Genomic DNA, 14,708 nt, shown 5'->3' with positions numbered 1-14,708 from the left:
GAGGTCACCAAATACATTTAAAAATCAAGCAAAAATCCTTCCATCTTCTATCTTAATTACTGTGTAAAGTCCAATACTCAGCTCTCAACACTTTTGTGAATTCCCATGATTTTTTCCCTCTCTGGTTTCTTCTTCCTTCAGAATGCTTCCTCTCTACAGTTTACCTATCATTTTAATTTCTTTGCTTCCTTCTACTCTCTAACATACTGAATATGGAACTTAATATCCTCAATGTAGCATTTAACTTGTTCTTTCCAAAACACCAATACACAAGACATTATGAAGAGAATTTTACTGAGAATTTGAGAAGGTTACAACATAGCCAAGTTAATGAACTAACTAAATTAATTATTTAATAAATAACCTATATATTAGGCATTCTTACACTTAACAGTCTTATAGTCATTTCTTCTACTAAGATTTTCACACCAGAAACAAATCCCAGTCTCCTCCCACATTCTTGGACTTTCTCAAATTAAAAATCTAGAAAAATGACAAAAAAGTAATTCTTACATAAGTTAAAAGAGAAGAGGTTTGAACACAAAATCAGAAACAAATGATATAAAAAAAAGAAAGAAATCAGCTCTAATTAATCAATCAACAAATAAACCATTGACCATTGAGAAAGAATAGAAGGATGTGTGCATGTGTATGTATGTATGTGTGTGTGTGTGTGTGTGTATAAGTGACCGAGGAAATTGTAAAATTGACTATTTGTATACCACTACAAAAGCAAATGTGAAATAAATAATTTCTCAGGAAATTACAGGTTCTGCAAAATTATCCCAGTAGAGATAGAAAGTTTAAACAGATTAATTTTAATAAAATAAATATAGAAAGTTATCCAGATCCTGCCCCCCTCCAAACACATACACACAAGCAGCAGGCCCAATGTTTTTATAGATGAATTCCACCATACCTTCAAAGAATTGATAGTTCCAATCCTAAATAAATTGTTCCAACTAATGAAAATGAAGTAAATATTTATATTATTTATGAAGCAGGTATAACGTTGATATAAACTTCGTAAACATAGAAGAGAAGGAAAATTATAAACTAATATCACAAATATTGATTCAAAAATCTGAAATAAAATATTAAAGAATCCAAAGCCAGCACTTTCTTTAAGACCTAAACTAAAAGAATCATTTGCTATAAGATTAGATTAAGTAAATTAATTTTATTATTTTTAAGTAAATTTTGTTAATTTATGTACCCATATATAATTTTGATAAAGATATCACTATAGATGGTATGATTTAAAGACAGATTTAAGTATAACAAATCTAATGCATCCTCTTTTGTTCTCTTTCCAAGTTTTTGTCATGAAAGACAGCTTGTCACGGTGGTTAGTAATATGGTCTCTGGGTTCCCAATCTCAGTCCCACTATGCATACCTCTGTGACCTTAGAAATTTTACTTGCCCTCAAAAGACTTAGTTTTCTCATCTGCTAAAGTGGTGCCAATAAAAGATACATTTCCTGGAGTCTGGTGATAAGCCAATGAAGAATGGATATAAAGAACACAGAGATTGCCAGGTAATAAGAACTCAGTATATTCTGTTATTAGTCTATCAGTCACCACTTATTATGTACCAAAGCTTTAAGACCACGATTTGGCTACAGTGCTCCCCTATCCAATCTTCCTTCCTCCACATTTTTCTTAAAACTCGCTGTGAAGTCTCTCAAGGTACTAAATACCTCCTGTAATTTCAGCTCCATGGTTTTAGAATAGCTTGGTGTCAGAAACCTCAAAGTTCCTGACTCAGAGCAGCTCTCTCCAAACTTTAGTTCTTATAGTATCTTCTGACTTTTCTTCCACATGAAGAAGGAGAAAAAAAAATACATCTGGATGGCTCAGTGGGTTAAGCCTCTGCCCTCAGCTCAGGTCATGATCTCAGGGACCTGGGATCAAGTCCTGCATCGGGCTCTCTGCTCAGCAGGAAGCCTGCTCCCCACCCCCCCACCCCACCGCCTGCCTCTCTGCCTACTTGTGATCTCTGTCAAATAAATAAACAAAATCTTAAAAAAAGGGAGAAAAAATGTATGTAGGGCACAATTAAACTGGTAATTAAAACTCTAATTAAAGAAGAAAGAAATTGATATCCTTAAAAATATTGAATATTTAAATGCATTCTGCCTCTCCCCTCATCAATGGCTGGAAACTTTGCAACTTGTCTCTGTCTAAATAATTTCTGGTTTTAAAAAATCCAAGCTTTAATGAAACGGAGCATTTTATATAACAATATTAAATATGATATTCTAATGTAAATTTATTTCATAACTTGTTAGGAATCCAGAGAACTTTATTTTTTATTTATTTTATTTTACTTTATTTTCTAAAGATTTTATTTGTTTATTTGAGAGAGAGAGAGAGAGAAGAGCACTAAAGAGAGAGAACAAGCACAAGTAGGGGGCAGAGGGAAAGAGAGAAGCCGGCTCCTCACTGAGCAGGGAGCCAGATGTGGAGCTTGATCTCAGGACCCTGAGATCATGACCTGAGTGGAAGGCAGTCACTTAACTGTCTGAGCCACCGAGACACCCTAGGCCTTTATTTTTAGAACCAGAACAAGGCAGGTGACTTCTTGCTTTCCATTTTTCCACCGTTAACCTTGCTTTCTGCCTCTTTCTCTTGTTTGGTCTTCTGTCACATCTTATTACAATATCTTATTAGACCTTCCCCTAAATCTTGCTCTAAATGTTAGTCATGATGAGTTCCATGTTAAGTTCTTATCAAATGGGATAGCCAGATAAAGTACATCTGCCTCACTAGATACTGGACAGTTACCTGGAGGTTCTATGGAATTACACATGACCCAAGAGCTCTTGATATGCCCTACTCCTGAACTGACCTTTAAGACACTCTGACCCTTTATTTCTAAGAAAAATTTAGATTAACAGACTACTTGGAGACATCACAGTAGTCTGGGATTGTCTATACTGTACCCAAGACCTTGCATTTTCTCCTTGTTCTATACCTTTGAAGTTACATGTTTATCTCAGAGAAGCTGTTAGGTTTACTGATCATCCACCTAAGAAAAGCATCCATGAAGAATGGATAATGGAACATGGGCTTGTATGAGTGACAGGAGACAATATAGGAACCTATGTTTGACAAAACTCTAAAGACAACTCTGATAACAGGTCAACAAAATTAGCATCTTCTTCACAAATATTGTAAATTATCCAACAAGAGGAGGAAGTCTTGCCTGAATACTACCTGGAAAATTATTTCACCCTAGAATAAACAAGGAGAGATTAAAAATGATAAATGCATCGTACCATCCATTTCCTAACTTAGGTCATGACATAAAGATAGGGAGGGGAGAAAGGTGGGAGTGAGGGTGAGAAGGAGACAATCAATTTCATCAATGACTGCAGCTTGTCTTCCTTAGCAAAACTAGAAGAGGAAATCTGATAATGGCAAGCTAATACTGAAGAATGGTATTCTGAAATGAAAAACGCCTAATGTGAAAACTCTGCTCAGTTGCAGAATTCTGGCATACAGACATCAGCCAGTTTGGTTCTACTCAGTGAGAAAAAGGACAAGAAAAAGTGCAGGAGAACATTAGGAGAAGGGAAGATATATTAGCCACCAGGGGGTGATTGTTAAAATGTAGAGAAAAACTTTAAAAACATACTTATTCTTCAAGAAAACACCACATTTCTCCATAAACTTGTTAGTTTCTTGCTTTAGCCTTCTGTGCAGCACCTTAAGAAAATATTTGGTTTTCAGGATCAGAGAAAGAGGCCACCTTATTTTTGTTTCTCAAAAATAAGGTGGACTGCTCCTATTTCTCTCTGCTAGACGATAGCTGTACATTATACATTCATGCTAAACTGTTCAAAAGACAAAAATAAAACAATTTTGCTCGAAGGTGATTGGGTTTGTATCACTTTAGACCCAAAGTGGTAAATATTAAAAACTCCTTGACCATTGAAAATTGAAATTATATTGGCTTCACAGAAAACTGGTTGTTCTAAAGTAACATTGGTAACAGTGGGAAAAAGTCAAATGGTCTTCTGGGGAGTGGATGATTGGCTACTAAATCAGTATGGCTTCACTGTATAAGTGACTTACAGAGATGGTGACACAGAGCAGAAGCATGATGGATACAATGGTTCTTGGAGTTTATGGTAGTCCTTGGAAAGTGCTCAGGATTCCTTGGTGCACTTAGTCTGTATTCCTCTGAGGTTTTGTAATTTAATGGTCTTATCTCTGTTTCCAGAGATACATCAGGGATGTGCTCTAAGAATCAATGATGTGTTAAGTCATTATAAAGGTCCTATTTGAGCATACACTACCACAATGTTTGAGTGATTTTGAGGATTATACCAACTGCTCTTTTAATACACGAGTACATTTCTAAAAGGGGAAAATGAAATTTACTAATCCAAACAATGGAAATTTTTATTGACAAAGGATATTAAAGTAGTTTTCATTCATGTGAACTGTATTTTAGACTCTAACCTCCACAGGGCCAGAAACTACACTGGTCTAATATACCAGTGTATATCGACACCACCCCTGGACCTGCTCACATCACCTCAGTCCATCATAAGGATAAGCCATCTCTTCCCTTCATGTTGATCTTGAGTGCCAACCAAAAGATGACAGAACTCAGACTGAGGCTTCTCCTAAAGGAATTGGGGTCAGTGAGGACAAGGGGCAACTTAAGCCTAGGTCATTTTGATGCCATATGTTTGGGTGGGAATTCATGTTCCCACTAAAACTGAGGAAAGACCACCTTCTAGTGGAGGGGTCCCAATGTGCAAAAATGGGCCCAAGTGGAGACTGAGCATGTAGTATGACAGGGAAAGGGGATCATTTAATGGGATCTCTGAGCAACACAAACTACCAGATACAAGCCAAATGATATACAAAACACAGTGCTACAGTTTAACTTAATTTAAAATCAATCTTTTAAATATTAGATTTAATTTGCTTTATGTACACATCACAAGTTTATAGTTATACACAGAAGAAAGACTTGTAAAGGTGCACATGTGTGGCTAACAGATGAAACTTTAAATGAAAATGACGAAAGAAGCCTCACTTTTGGCCCTATGAGAGTTAAGTGGTACCAGGCTTGATCTCCTGTCTACACAATGGGGAAACTGAACAACATGTGTAAAATAACAGTTTTTCCCAAGTTAGACAACACACAGTACAGAACTATGATGTCTGAGAGGAGATATTTTCTTTGGAGTCCTCTTCCTACTATGGCACAGGGAGAGGGAATCCCAGTGGGGCACGGCTGTTTCACAGAAGTAAGAAGCAATTGGAAGCCAGAGACACAAGCTGTTGGAATTTGCAGGGCAATGGCATATGGAAAATATCAAGAAACTTGACAATACTCAAAGATACATAATCCAATAGATATATAATCATGTATCTATTATGATTGCATATATCATAATGGCTATATCCATTATATCCATGGAAACCACCCTATGTTGCAGTATAGTCCAGTTGCTGAAGAAAAGTGATAAACAGAAAATCTTTTAAAAAAGCAGGGCACAAAAAAACACCTCATTCTATAAAGGAAGAAAACATTAAAATGTTTGCAGATTGCCATTAGAAACAAAGCAAGTCCAAAGATAATGGAAGTGCATATTTAAAGTCCTAAGAGGGAAAAATAGTGTGTTGGCTTTTTGTTGTTGTTGTTTAAATATCTATATAAATTTTTCTTTGGATTTTTTCTTCACCTATTGGTTGTTTAAGAGTGCTACTTAATTTCTGTACATTTATGAACTTTCTAGCTTTCCTCCTCTTATGTATATGAATGGGATAAAATATTTGCAAAACATTAACCTGATAAGGGGCTAACATCACAAATACATAAGGAAATCATCTCATAGAACTGAATAGCAAATATATATATCTATGAATAGCATATATAAATGGGCAGAGGAGCTGAATAAACATTTTTCCAAAGAAGACATACAAATGGCCAACAGGTACATGAGAAGATACTCAACATCACTAATCATCAGGAAAATGTAAATCAAAGCTGCAATATGATATCACCTCACACCTGTTTGAATAGCTATCATCCAAAAGGTAAGAGAAAAATAGTTGGCAAGCATGTGGAAAAAAGAGAAGCTGTGTACACTGTAGGAATGTAAATTGGTACAGCCGTTATAGAAGGCATTTCTGAGGCACCCCCCAAAAAAATAAAAATGGAACTACCATATGATTCCGTTATCCTGTTTCTGGTTATATATATGAAGGAAATGAAATCAGGATATTGAAGAGACATTTACACTCCCATGCCCATTGCATTTTTTAATAGCCAAGGTATGGAAATGAACTATATCTATCTGTGGATGAATGGATATACATATAGATAGCTACAGATAGATAATACAGCTAATAATACTATATTATATGATTGAAAGTTGCTAAGAGAATAAATCTTAAATGTCCCTACCACAAAAAAGAAATGGTGAATTTGTGAAGTGAGGAAAGTGCTAGCTAACTCAACTGTAGTGATCATTTTGCCATATGTATACCAAATCAATACTTTGTACTCCTTAAACTTACACAATGTCATATATCAATTATGTCTGAATACATCTGGAAAATATGTATAAGTGGAAAGGGATAAAACACTGTCAGTCTTAGGATATTGGTGATAATCTCACTGTAGCTGGGGAAAAAGAACAGAAAAAAAAGGGGCACCTGGGTGGCTCAGTTGGTTAAATCCTCTGCCTTCCGCTCAGGTCATGATCTCAGGGTCTTGGGATCCAGACCCGCATCAGGCTCTCTGCTTGGCAGGGAGCCTGCTTCCCTTCCTCTCTCTCTGCCTGCCTTTCTGCCTACTTGTGATCTCTGTCTGTCAAATAAATAAAATAAAAATCTTAAACAAAACAAACAAACAACAACAACAACAAAAAAAAAAACAGAAAAAAAAATCAACCCTGAGAGTAGGGAGAAATACGTGCCAGACTCACAACTACATCAGGTGACAGCAGAATCACCTCACATTTAAGGCTGCCTTCCCAACATAGTGTTTATCTGTGACTGACATATAGCTTAATCAGGTCCACAGAATTCCTGTTCACACTCCAGACCCTATCAGGGTAAGAAGCATGGGGTGTAAGTAAGTTGCAGGACACAGATCCTCTCTGTGCCTTATGCAAAAGGAATACTTCAGCATATGGAAGCAGCAGTCCCTGGGAAAAAATATCCAACTAACCCTAACCTTAAACTCCAGCAATCTCTAGAAAAATTTAATATCGTTGTTCTCTAAGGGTAAGTATAGGAACAACAAACTTTAAATCCAGTTCATCAAAAAATTAGGTGTACTCAAATCCTTTCCTAGTAGACAAAAAGATATGCCGACTTCTAGGTCCATAACTATTTATTAGGTATTTTCAATATCTACTGTGCTATACAAGATACACAGCTTCCACAAGAATACCACAAGGAAGATGGAACCTCAATCAAAAAATAAACTTTTTTTTAGAAGATTTTGTTTTTATTTATTTGACAGACAGAGATCACAAGTAGGCAGAGGGGCAGGTGGAGAGAAAGAGAAGAGGAAGCAGGCTCTCCCTCCGCTGAGCAGAGAGCCCGATATGGGGCTCCATCCCAGGACCCTGAGATTATGACCTGAGCCAAAGGCAGAGGCTTTAATCCACTGAGCCACCCAGGTGCCCCAAAAAATATACTTTTAAGGATCAAAGTAATCATTAGAACCACACTGAGATATGAAACAAATGTTAGTACTATCAGATGAGAAATTATACAGATAGCTTTTCTGTTGAATTTTATCAATATTTAAGTACAAAATGATACCAATACTACTCAAATTATTTCTTAAAATAGAGAATGTAACATTCCCCCACCTCATTATATGAAGCTAACACTATAATAATTTCACAGACAAATAAAAAGTATGGAAACATATCCTTCATGAAATGAACAGTCTTTAATAAAATATTAGCAAATTGAATATAGCAAACACACATGCACAAATATACAAAGAAATGTAATTCATTATGTCAAGCTTGGATTTATCTAAGCAATGCCAATGTGGTTTAACATTCATAGATCAATCAGTATAATTCATTACATTAACCAAGTAAAAGAAATATTTGTCTCAATGGGAGAAAAATCAAAAAATTTCACAAATTTCCACATCCATTTCATGATAAAACTCTCAGGTAACTATGAATAAAAGAGACTTTTCTCAAATTGATAAAGGGTAGAACAAGGAGACAAACAAATAATTAAACAAAAAAAACTATATCTAATATCCTACTTTGTGAAAAACCATGAATGGGAAAAATAATGTACCTCCAAATCTTCTAATGTACTGAACATTGTACTGAAGCTCCTAGACTGTCCGTTAAGTCAAGAAAAATATATGCAAGATGTTCAGATTAGGAATTAAGAACTCAACTCTATTCAAGGAATACCTTATTCCTTGAATATTGAATAGAGAAGAAGATCTATTAAAAAGAAACAAACAAACAAACAAAAAACACAACAAAGGGCACCTGGGTGGCTTAGTGGGTTAAGCCTCTGCCTTCAGCTCAGGTCCTGGTCTCAGCATCCTGGGATGGAGCCCCAACATAGCGCTCTCTGCTCAGCAGGGAGCCTGCATCCCCCTCTCTCTCTGCCTGCCTCTCTGCCTACTTGTGATCTCTCTCTCTGTCAAGTAAATAAATAAAATATGTAAAAAAATAATAGAATGTAGAATTAATAAATTCCAGGAGATTCTATCCTCCTGGGAAGGCCTGGGAGTAGCTCAGCATAGAGGGACACATGTCACATACCCTAGCCAGATAAATAACCAGTGATGATGTTGGGGTCTAAGGTTTCTTGTCCTCCTGTCTGGACACCAGTTCTCAAGTACCTGTATTATTGAGGAAAGGGAATCAAGGCTTAGAGTTTTCAAAAGGGGGGAGAATTAATCTATTTGTATTGGCTTTGGAAAGAGCAAGTCAAATTCCTCCCAGGAAGTTTGCCTTAAACATTGTAGTATTAACAACCAAATCTGGGTAATTGAGCACTAATCAGTGCATGGGTATAAGGAAGTCACCCAAGGTCAGGAAAATAAGTATCCAAAAGGATTAGAGGTAACAGTACTCAACAGTATCAGAGAATAGGAATAGTACCTGTTTTCACCAGACAGACTGGAAATCTCATAATTCATGGGACATTGGCTACAGTACACAGGAAAGTCTTGTCTCAATAGCTCAATACAGCATAAGATATGTTGGAAGTAGGACACAAAGGAATAAATTGATTTCAAATAATATAACAACACCCAGAACAAAACCCAATAATATATACAGGAATATAAAAATTATCCAGCACCTAACAAGGTAAAATTAACAATGAAGAGCATCATGTAAAAATTTACCTGGCATTCAAAGAAGCAGGAATATATGATCCATGGTGACAAAAATCATTGAAATCAACCAGAACCTGCCATAGATATTAGAATTAGTAAACATGGCCACTGAAACAATTATTACATCTGTACTCTATAGTTTGAAAAATACAGAGACATAAAAATATAAAAAGTACCCTAATCAAACTTTAAGAAATAAAAACTTAATTGTGTAAAATGCAAAGAATTTGGATTATGAATAATAGTAGATAGGTATCACTGAAGAGAAGATTAGTGAATATCAACATAAATTACAGAATATTATACAACTTCAACTATTTTAATATATGTGTAATTTGAGTCCTTTAAAGATGAGAGTCAAGAGGAGAATAGAAACAGTATTTGAAGAAATAATGACAACTTTTTTCAAATTTTATGAAAATTATAAAGTCACATACCCAAGGTCAATAAACCCAAGCACAAGAACATGAATAAAAGTACACTAAGGTGCATCATCATCATGTTACTCAAAGACAGTGATGAAGAGAAAATGTCAAAAGCAACTATAGAAAAAAGATAGTTTATATGGAATGGAACAAATATAGAATAACAGCAGATTTCCAGTCAGACACAAAGCAAGTGAGAAAACATTGGGTCAACATCTTAAAAGTACTGAAACGTCAACTTTGTCAACTTTGAATAGTATATCCAGTGAAAATAACTTTCTGAAACAAAAGCAAAACAAAAATGTTTTAAAAAATCTAATAGTAGTAGTAGTAGTAATAGTAGTAGTAGTAATTCATTTGAATTACTGACTTGCATTATAAGAACGATTAAAGGAAAACTTCCAAGCAGAATAAAATAATTATATCTGATGGGCATCTAAATAAATAAATCTAAACAAGTAGATAATTTAATATAGAAATGAAGGAATTAAAAGCCCTGGCAAAGATTGCTAAATTGGATAAAAATACCAAGACCCACTAGTATGCTGCCTCACAGAAACCTATTTTAAAAATAAAGACACAGATAAATTAAAAATAAAAGGATTGAAAAAGATACATTGAGTACTTGTCAAAAGCAAGCTGGAGTGACTACACAATATGAGACAAAGTAGATTTCAGAACAAACGATATAACAGAAAAGAAGACCACAGTAAAAATGATCAGTTCATCAGGATCACATAACCATTCTAAATTTCAAAATATCAAATGAATAAGAGAATTAGACCTATTAACAGAGTTATTATAACTAATATCAAATGTATCAAAAATGTAGCAAAAACTAAAGAAAAAACTCAGAATTACAAGAAGAAATAAGAAAAATCCACAAGTTTAATCATGGTTTTTAATACCTGTTTCTCAATAATTCATGGGACAAGTATAGAGAGAATCAATGGAGATACAGAAGATTTGAAAATTATTATTAACTGACTTGACCTAATTGACATTTACTGGATATTACACCCAAAAAAGCACAGTAATCATTTCTTTTCAGCTGCACAGAGAATATTTTCCAAGATTAGACTGTGTTATTGGCCATGAAAATTCTCAACTTAAAATAATTAAGCTAATACATAAAACACTTTCTCTGATCACATGGAATTTTATTAGAAATCAATAGTAGAAATATCTCTTAAAAAGTGCTACTTATCTGGAAACTAAATAACACACTTATAAACAAACACTCAGATCAAAGAAGAAATCAACATTAAAATTATAAAATATAGTTTGGGATGGCAGAAATGAAAATTCAACATTAAACCCAAAATAGGTTGAAAACAAATTGATACTCTGATTTCAGAGGGCAAGAACATGGAAGCTCTGCATTCAGGACCCTTCAAAACTTACTCTATGTGTCTTTATTTGACTAGTCCTGATCTGTATGCTTAATAATAAAATAGCACTCATAAAAACTCATTTTCCTGAGTTTTATGATTCTCATGAATTACTGAACTTAAGCAAAGTGTGGGGATGTTCTGGATTTGTAGCCAGTTGATCTGAGTGTGGGTGACCTAGGGACCCCAATGTTTGGCTGGCATCTAAAGTGAGGGTAATCTTGTGGAGGACACAGCCTTTAGTGTCAGATTACATTAGAAAATCATCAATATAATTCACCATATTAGCAATCTAAAATTAGAGAAACCATGTGATTATCTCAACTGATAGAGAAAAAGAAGCTGACAAAATCTAACATCCATTCATAATGAAAACTCTATTATCAACTTAGCAAAAGGAATTCATGAAAAACCTGAAGTTAATGTCATCCTTAACAGTGAAGATTGAATACTTCACTCAAAAGTCCCTCAGTAAATAAGAAAAAGACATCTAGTCTTTATCTACAACAGTATTTTAAAACTTCTAAGCACTTAAAGAAACAAGAAAATTAAATAAAAGACATCCAGACTGAAGAGAAATAAGTAAAACTGTCTTTCGTTATAGATGATGTGCTTACTTAAGTTAAAAAAAGAAAGTACAAAAAACAAAACTATATAGTGCAAATGATAAATGTGTTTAACAAGTTTTCAGGATACAGATTGATTATATAAAAATCAATTATACCTATTGTTCATATTTTGGTTTCTAATATCATTCTCCAATAAAATGAACCAGGGGTCCCCAGAAAAATGGTTGATTCTAAGTCTGGACAAGAAATAGACAAGAGAATCCTGGAGCAGAAAGTAAGAAAGTGCTAATAAGAACAACAAAGCCACATTGATGAAGGAATGTCAATGAGATAAGGAAGCCAACTGAAAGTGCACCCAGTGGCCAAAACTAAAACAAAATTGAGCAATAAAATAAATTAATATTGGATTATAACCCAGTTAAATATCCATGAGTTTACATCTATATAAATGAGTGACTGAATAGACAAATACACTGGAAAGATGAGACAACTCCCCATGCAGAAGAATGCCAAAAATTTTATGTAGTTACTCTGCCCTCAAGCAGGGATAGCATTAACAACCCAGTCCTTAGGTGTGAGCTGCATACAGTGACTTCTTTCTTAAAAGTCCAATATGGGAAGGGGGGAAAAAGAAAAACTTTGCAGTGGAGAAATCTGACAAACTTTGCCCTAGCCAGGTGATGAAGGGAACAATGACAATAATAGCTCATGTTGATAGATGGACCCTTTGGTGATCCATCTTCCAAAACATCTGTAAACCCAGTCTCATCATTAGAAAAAATCAGAGAAATCCCAATTGAAGGACATTTTAAAATTAATATTTTAAAAAATATTGTATTTATTTATTTGAGAGAGGTGGGGAGAGAGAGCACCAGAGGGAAAAGGAGAAGCAGACTCCCTACTGAGCAGGGAGCCCAACATTGGATTCGATCCCAGAACCCTGAGACCATGACATTAGCAAAGGCAGATGCTTGACTGACTGTGCCACCATGGGATCCCCCAACTAAAGGACATTCTACAAAACACTTGACCAGTACTCCTCAAAACTGTCAAATTCATCCAAAACAAGGAAAGTCTGGGAAACTGTTAGAGCCAGGAGAAGACCAAGGGGACATGCTGACAAAATGTGGTGTGGTTTTCTGGATGGCATCCTAAAGCAGGAAAAGGACATTAGGGAAAAGCAAAAACAAACAAACAAAAAACCCAAAAAACCTAATGAAATTCGAATAAACCATGGACTATAGTAAATAATAATCCATCAAATAGGTCTATTAATTGTGACAAATGTACCATGCTAATATAAGTTATATGCAGTAATGGAAAGTGGGGCAGATATATATGAACTCTCAGTGCTCTCTTCTTTTTTTTTTCTAAAACCGTTCTAAAAAAATTAAGTCTGTTTAAAAATATATATCCATGATAAAAATTAATTGTATTTTTTAATACTAACAAAGGATATTTTGGTACTTAAGGATTTTAAAATACTATTTAGAATAAGATAAAAAATATGAAGTATTTAATACTAAATTGGGCAAAAGATGTGAAACACTGAAAACTATAAAACATCTCCAAGAGAAAAAGACCTGCATGAAAATAACAGGACTGCATAAAGGAGGAACTTTGCATGACTAGGGGTCATAACTCAATATTCTTACCAGTTCTTCCCAAATTGATCTACGCATTCAACACAGTTCCAAAGTCCCAGCAACATTGTCTTAAAAATTAACAAAAAATTGGAAGAGATTGTGCTGAATGAAATAAGTCAAGCAGAGAGAGTCAATTATCATATGGTTTCACTTACTTGTGGAGCATAAGGAATAACACGGAAGACATTGGGAGATGCAGAGGAGAAGTGAGTTGGAGGAAATCAGTGGGGGAGATGAACCATGAGAGACTGTGGACTCTGAGAAACAAACTGAGGGTTTTTGGGGGGTGGGTGGGAGAGGAACGAACCTGGTGGTGGGTATTATGGAGGGCACATATTGCGTGGAACACTGGATGTGGTGCATAAGCAATGAATTTTGGAACACTGAAAAAAAATTAAATTTAATTTAAAAAAATTAACAAAATAATTTAAAAATTCATAAGGATAGGCAAAAGCCAAACTTGAAGACTTAACACTACCTGATTTGCACTGAGTGTGAGTGAAGCAGTCATTTCCTTGCTGTCTGTGAAAATATTCACCCACAGTTGAAGGAGGTGTTCATATAGTTTTACTGTTTTAAATGGCTGCCAAGACATTTAGCTCAGGGTGAATGCATCATTAGCAGGGGTTACAGGTGCACAATCTTTGATGTGTTTATGCTTCAGGCTTGTTCCTTCCTAAACAATAATAATGTTTTAATAGATTTTATTTATTTATTTATTTATTTATTTATTTATTTATTTTGAGAGAGAGAGAATGCACATGAGAGAGGGGAGGGGCAGAGGCACAGGTAGAGAGGATATCTCAAGCAGGCTCTACGCTGAGTGGCTGAGTGCCCTAAGTGGGGCTTAATCTCATGACCCCAAGATCTTGACCCGTGACAAAATCAAGAGTTGGATGCTTAACTGACTGAGCCACCCAGGCACCCCAGCAATAATAATTTCTAATTTCTCATCTAAATAAGTCCAGTAGTAGCTCCTCTAGTGCCTGCTAATCCTTAAAGTATAAAATGAAGCCCCCATCTCTCAGGGTCCTGCAGACCTTCAGGAAAATGGCAAGGAGACCTAGATCCATTATAAGTACTCATTTCCTTTCAGATGGTCCTCCTCATCAATGTCAATCCATGATACACACACCTCACTCTGTGTGTGTGTGTGCACGTGTGTGTGTGTGTATGCATGTGTGCATGCACACACACACGCATGCATGCATGAGCTTGTGGGAGACAAAGAAGGGGTACAATATTCCTCTCCTTCAAACATTCCAGTCCAAAAAGCTACAAGAAAATAAATGCCCAACAGCTCCTAAATT

The sequence above is a fragment of the Lontra canadensis genome, unplaced genomic scaffold, assembly GCF_010015895.1.
Source record: "Lontra canadensis isolate GAN:19392208 unplaced genomic scaffold, GSC_riverotter_1.0 scaffold36, whole genome shotgun sequence".
Taxonomy (NCBI): Eukaryota; Metazoa; Chordata; class Mammalia; order Carnivora; family Mustelidae; genus Lontra; species Lontra canadensis.
This window is presented reverse-complemented; position numbering follows the sequence as displayed.